Below are 7,581 nucleotides of genomic sequence, written 5' to 3' on the forward strand. Positions count from 1 at the left end.
CACCTTTCTGAATCTTCTTGGCTGGATCTTCCCAAAGTTCATGCTCACTAATCAAAAGTGTCCCTCAAGACTCTGTCCTGGACCCTTTTCTCTGTTTCCTCAATACTCTCTTATCTAGTGATGACATCAACTTCCATCGAGTTAACTATTATTTTATGCAGGTAATGCATATCTATATCCATGTCTTTATCTACATCTATATATCTAATGCATATCTATATATCTATCCATCCAAGCTCTCTCCTAAGTGTTAGTGCCTCATCACCAACTGGCTTTTGGGCATCTTAAATTAGATTTCTATTAGGCATCTCAAACTTAACTTGTCTAAAACTGAACATATTTTCTTTCCACATAACCCTCCTTGCATCCCACTTATATTACTACTTTCAAGGACATCATTCAAGGTGCTCAAACTTGGATATTCAGTATCTACATCAACTTTCCATTAGTATGCATTCTAAATATCTAACCTTTTGTCATTTCTACCTTCATAACATTTCTCAGACATCTCCTTTCTCCATTCACACAGCTCCCACTCTAGTAGAGGCCCTTGTTACCTCTTGCCTAAAATATTGCCATAACTTTCTAAATGGTCTCCCTGCTTCATGTGTCTGTCCACTCTAATCCATTCCCCACTCTTCTGCAAAATTATATTCCTAAAGCACAAGTGTGACAATGTGATTCTCCCTATTTAGTAATCTCCAATGATTCCCTATTACCTCCAAAATTAAATCTGAAAATCTTCTGCTTGGCATTCAAACTTCTCAACAACTTGATACTTTCCTATTTTCCTCCAGTCTTCTTACACTTTACTGCATTCCATGCCTCTATGATCCAGGAAACTGACACACATCAAATTTCTCACTCATTACACTCCATCTCCCAACTTCCTTTATACTGGCTATCCTCAATGAATAAATTACTCCTTCACTTCAATCTGACTCATTCATTCCTTGACCATGTCACTCAATGTGCTAAGAATTTGTCTTGCATATTTAGAACATATTATCACATATTAGTGGCAATTGGACAGTTCACATGGTGAACAACAGGCATAGAAACCAGGTAGCAGAAGGCCTCAATGGTTACTAAAGTAGAAGAGGAAAAGTATTTCTAAGCATTTGTAATCCTTACAGGATACATTCATGCCATGACAAAGTACACCACTAAAGGAGTTACCTTTGTTTGGAATCAAGAATTTTAGAAATACATCTTACTATTTTCAAGAAGAACTACAAACTGAGTACTTTAACCCCACACAGATGAACATGTTAGGAAAGACAAGAACAAAGGAACATAAAATGAAAAGATCAAGAAAGTACTTTAACAGTACATTGGGAATTCTAGAGGTTTGATAGCAGAAGACAGCATATACTTTCTTTTCTACTCTTCTTTGTATATTGTTATTTTTGTGTTTGTTGAAAATTGTCAACTTTTTGTAAATGTTTTTAAAGTTTAGATTTTTTTTGATTTGTCTGAGAAAGTAAGACAAAGAATAATTTGGTGAAGTTTTTTTTAATTAATTTAATTTAATTATTTTAATTAATTAAATTAAATTAATTAATTAATTTGGCTCCACATAAATGAAAATTTCCAAACAATTAGACTCTATTATAGGTGGAAAGTGGGTCATTGGAGATCTTCAGGAATAGGCTAAATGTCCAATGATTTGTCAAAGACATGGTAGAAGAGATCCCTCCTCATGTTTGGGTTGGAATGGGCAACTTCCAAGGTTTCTTCCAGAGTTAGATATATGATCATATAACCTCTGTTGTCACTTCCAACTTTTTTACCACATAGTTATTCCCATTCAGTTTCTGTTCTCTTTTCATTATAGAGTGATGTTATAATTAATCATCACTGGGGGAAGTATTATGAAGCTGGACATTTTAGACTGAAATTTTATGTACGCTTCATCACCAGACAACATTGGATATGTGGCTAAAACTGTTTTATCCTGTTTATCAACTACTGGACTACTCTCTGTCTGAGCCATCATACTGCTTAAGTAGTCATCAGACCAAGGTAAATATAAGTTGTTAGCACATGTCTTCTGCAAATTGTATATTAGGTTTCTGAGAATGTTTAAATACAGAAAGGCTATTAAATAATTTCTTATCCACATCCTACATTTCATAGATAAAGAAATTGATGAGTAGAGATCTGAAGGCACTTGCCCAAGCTCAAACAACTAGTTAATTTTAGAAGAATTAAAACTCAGGTCTCATGTTCCTATTCAATACCTTTTTTACATTATCATGTTACCTTCAAAAATTCTATTGAGGGATTTTATTTATTACAAAGATATGTTCCAAGAATATGATAGCTATCAACAAAAATGAATTGCTGGGGAATATTCCAAATCATAGTTGTCAACTTCTAAGACTTTTCCCACTTTAGTCGGGGATATTTAATATAGATGGCAATGATCAACAGATTTTCTAAATATTTCTTTGAGTGAGAGAACCATCTGATCCTTGTGACACAGGACTATGGGCAGATGTCACAATTGAAGCCTGTTGTCCACATGGTTTCTGCATCAAATCACTTTTGTCCAATACTAATATCTTCATACAAACACTTCAAATAGCCATACAACACTATGACAGATTATACACAAAATGAAGCACATCTAACTAATACTTACTCTTGTTTCTTTCCCTCTGTCTGGTGTATCTCTTTAGCTAGCTATCAACAGGACTTTTTTTCTTTTAAATTTATTTATTTTTAGTTTACAACATTCAGTTCCTCAGATTTTTGAGATTCAAATTTTCCCCTCTCTCTTCTCCCTCCTCCCAACCAAGATGGAATGCAATCTAATATAGGTTGTAGATATACCTTCACTCTAAACATTTTCACAATAGTCAAGTTGTAAAGAAGAATTATAACCAATGCAATGACCATGAGAAAGAAGAAACAAAAGAGAAACAAAAACAAAGAAACAAACAAAAAAACAGAGCAAATAGTTTGTTTCAATCTGCATTCAGATTCTATAATTCTTTCTCTGGATAACAATTGGTTTTTTCCATTATGGATCTTTTGGAGTTGTCTTAGAACCTTGCATTGCTGAGAAGAGCCAAGTCTATCAAAGTTAGTCATGACAGATACAATGTATCTGTATAATATTCTTCAGGTTCTGCTCCCCCTCACTCAGCATCAGTTCATATAAGTCATTACAGGTTATTATCAAGTCTGTCTGCTCCTCATTTCTTATAGCACAATAGTATTCCATTATATTCGTATACCACAACTTGTTCAGCCATTCCTCAATTGATGGGCATTGCCTTGATTTCCAATTCTTTGCCACCACAAAAAGAGCTGCTATAAATATTTTTGTGCATACAGGTCCTTTTCATCAGGATTTTAATAACAATGAGGGCTTAGAAATTTGAACATCCCATAATCATGTCGCATGGTCAGCTACCAAAATCACATTCACTTTATAGTGAATTACATCCCATGAATAGATGTGTGGATTTGAAACTTCACCAAATATCTTTTTTTATGATTTTTCACATTATCTTTAACAGATATGATTTATGCAACTGATTAAGATGCCCAATGTGACAACGTATGAATTCCACATTTTATTGCTAGGGAATAATAAGATAAGTGCGAAATCAGTTTAAGTTGTGACTTTAATACTTCATGGTCCACAGACCTTCCACAAACTTTTAAAACCTGCACTGCTTTTTCTGTCAGAAAAACATTTCTGCTTCAAGAGTAGTGTAATGAATGATGATACCCTGAAGACAACAAAAGAAATCCCCAATTTTGAGTGAAAAACAATTTTAGCAGAAATTGCAAAAAAAAACTGTTTTCATGGAATGTCAGAGCTAGAAGAGACCTCATTAGGGGTCATCTATTTCAATTCTCACATGAAAGGTGAGGAAATTGAAGATTAGTGAAGAGAATTGACTTCCCACAATCATAGGAAGTTGTGTCAGAGCTAAACTCTTGTTAATGATAACTAAAAGTAAAGTACAATTATAAACTTACAATAGTTATTTTTTTAAAAAAAAGAACATTAGAGGGTTGACATGAAAATTTTTTGAATGATTGCAATTTATTGGTTTTCTACCTCTTTCTCTGTTTTCCCATATTAAACTCTATTCTTCTTCAACACCATGAACTCTACTCCCCTCAATTCCTTAATTCTTTCCCCTTCACCAAAGACAATTTTCAGCTTTGGATCAATCTGACTATCCATCCATCTTTGCTCCTACACATGCTGCTGAAAAACAATAGAGAAATTCATATAAGTGTTCTGATGGGGTCTACTACAAAGTTTAGCTAAATAATTTCAACTGGGCCTTCACACCTTCTAAACAATCAATCTATGCCACACTTTTTAACACACTATCCTACTTTCCAGAGCAGTAAATCTAAACCTTTCCATCCCTCCTCAAACCTCTCATAATTCCCTCACCCTCTCCCTTGAGAACCTTGACATGAATTCTACTAAAAATTAATGAACTTCCTTTTCTCTCTTCTTTTCATATCATATCCTCAGGTGCCACTATCTATTCCTCCCTCCTATTGTACTCAAAGGGATGGCCTTAATCCTTGCCAAGCCCAGCCCCTCTAGCTGTATAAATGATTCCATTCCATCCTATTTCATCCAACAAATTGTTCCCTCTATTGTCCTACCTCTTTCAATTATCTTCAATTTCTCTGTTTGGCTGATTCCCTACTACTTAGAAATATTCCCATTTCTTGAACATCTTAAAAAACTCTGACTTACTCCTTCTATCCCTGCTAATTATCATCTTAGATATCTTTTGCTCTTCATAGCTAAAGTCCCTGAAAATGCTGTCTGCATCTCAGGAGAAAACTGAATGTGGATGCAAAGTAATATACCTTTGTCTCTGCAGTATAGAACATCAACACAAAATTGACCATGTAGTAGAGAACAAAAACCTCAGAGTCCAATACAGAAAAGCAGAAATATTAAATAAATCCTTTTCAGATATTATTTCATGTAGTAAAGGGCCATGGCAAGGTAGATAAAAAATTAATTAGAAGCTAAAAATCTAATCTTAAAGAATGAGTGGATAAAACAACAAATCATAGAAACAATAACTTGATTTAAGAGAATGGCAATAATGAGACAACATACTAAAACTTATGGAATGAGATAAAATGGTTCTTAGGGGAAATTTATATCTCCCAATCCTTACATGAACAAGATAGAGAAAGAGGAGATCAGTGAATTGAGCATGGAAGTAAAAATATCTAGAAAAAGAAAACTTAAAATCCCCAATTAAATACCAAATTAGAAAATCTGAAAGTCAAAGGACACATTACTAAAATTGAAATTAAGAAAACTATTGAACTAGGGGGCAGAGCCAAGATGGCAGCTGGAAAGCAGGGACTGGCCCAAAGATCTCCCCCAGGACCCTCCAAATACCCATAAAGAATGACTCTGAACAAATTCTAGAATGGCAGAACCCACTAAATAGGAGAGGGAAGCAGAGCTCCAGCCCAAGATACAAGAGATAGAGAACATCATGAAATGCAAAATGGATGATTTTGATTACTTTAAATTGAAAAGTTTTTGCATGAAGTCAATGAAACCAAAGTTAGAAGGGAAGCCAAAAGGTGGGGAACAATTTTACAGCCAGTGAGTCTGATAAAAGACTCATTTCTAAAGTATATAGAGAACTGAGTCAAATTTATAAGAATACAAGTCATTCCCCAATGGATGATTGGTCAAAGAATATGAACAGGCAATTTTTGGATGAAGAAATTGAAGGTACCTTTAGCCAAAAGAAAAAAAAATGCTCCAAAGCACTCTGAGGTACCACATCACACCTATCAGATTGGCTAACATGACAAAACAGGAAAGTGATAAATATTGGTGAAGATGTGGGAAAATTGGAACACTAATGCATTATTAGTGGAATTGCCAATGGATTGAGACATTCTGGAGAGCAATTTGGAACTATTCCCAAAGGACTATGAACATTTTCATATCAAGCAGCTGCTCCAACAGCAGCAGCAGTGGCAGTGGCAGGGTGGCCAAAGCAGCCCAGAGCAGCTCAACCCAGCCTGGCCCAGCTCTGTGCCTACCCACCTGCTGCAGCCCAAGGGCCCTTCTCACCCACTCGCTAGGAGGCAGCAGCAGCAGCAGTGGTGGCTGTGGGCAGGGCTCCTTTGCACACAGGCAGGCTAGTGGCAGCAAGAGTGGCCCAGAACTAGAGCAATAAAAATGCAACAAAAATGCCCTCCAATAAAATTACATTGCAAAAGATGGGAAAGAAACAGAATGGTAAGAGTAAGTATATCAGTAAGGAAATAAACACACCATCAACAATAATCATGAATATGCCTATGTAGTTTTGTATTGCAAAGTAGGAGAGACTCTCCACAAAACAGGTAGAAGAAATATAACATTTATTTAGACACCAGAGAACCATGCCCCATAACAAAATATTCAGCTCCCACAGTCAGTTAGCCCACTTTATCATAACAGCAAGAAACTTAAAACATGATATCACAACATGGAGCCTCACCATCCCAAAACCTCTCTGAAGTGTCTGATGGTGTCTTCCCCAAAACAAACTCACAGCTAAGTCACAGCCTGTGCAGTTCTAACAATCACAAGGGTGGCCATTAGCAGCCATTATCGCTCTCTCTCTCTCTCTCTCTCTCACAGCATTTCCTGTGACATAACTTCCTTTTCCTGTCAGGAAGCTCCTCCCACCACATGTGACTCAGGCTTCCTGTGACATAAGCAAGTCACATGGCCTATTAATGGGTGGGAAAGATCTTCAAATCTAAATTGCTACTATGGTAAGAAAGTGGAGGAAGCAGAGCCAGAAGAGTTTGTGGTGGAGAAGATATTGGACCATCAAGTGCTGAATGAGGAATGGAATATTTCTTAAAGTGGAAAGGATTTACAGATGCCAACAACACAAGGGAACCCAAGGAAAACTTGGATCTTCCAGAGTTAATTGAAGCATTATTGAATTCTCAAGAAAACGATGGAGCCAAGTGAAAGCCATTGTCTGACAGTCAGTCAGAGGATATAGCAACTCAAAGATGGAACATGAGTCAGCTGACAAGTCATGGGGCTTCAAGTGGGACCTTGACCCAGAGGGAATTATTGGTGCTACAGACAGCAGTGGAGAGTTGATTCCAATGAGGCCAAGTTAGTGCTGGTCAAAGAAGCAAACATGAAATGTCTTCAGGTAGTTATTGCCTTTTACAAGGACTGACTGAACTGGCACTCCTGTTCTGAAGATGAAGCACAATAATCATTTATGTTGCTATACATATACATGCATATATACATATATGTGTGTATCTATACATGTGTATATATATGCGTATATATGTATATTTATATATACATACATGTATACATACATACATATTATATATACATATACATAGTGTGTGTATATGTGTATATATAAATATGTGTGTATATATATACATATATGTATACATATATATTTACATATATATATATTCTTTTCTATTCTTTGATTTGTTAGCAGTGTGAGTACCATATACATACCATCTACATCTAATGAGAACTGAGTTGGGTAGGTTTTAAAGTAAGTTTCTGTTTCT

At 35.8% G+C, this 7,581-nt stretch overlaps 1 pseudogene; it reads left to right on the forward strand.

The window, feature by feature from the left end:
* The first annotated feature begins 6,222 nt into the window (after window positions 1-6,222).
* LOC118835831 lies at window positions 6,223-7,259 on the forward strand (annotated as a pseudogene).
* The last annotated feature ends 322 nt before the right edge of the window (window positions 7,260-7,581 follow it).

The sequence above is a fragment of the Trichosurus vulpecula genome, chromosome 1 (assembly GCF_011100635.1).
Source record: "Trichosurus vulpecula isolate mTriVul1 chromosome 1, mTriVul1.pri, whole genome shotgun sequence".
NCBI classification, from domain to species: Eukaryota; Metazoa; Chordata; class Mammalia; order Diprotodontia; family Phalangeridae; genus Trichosurus; species Trichosurus vulpecula.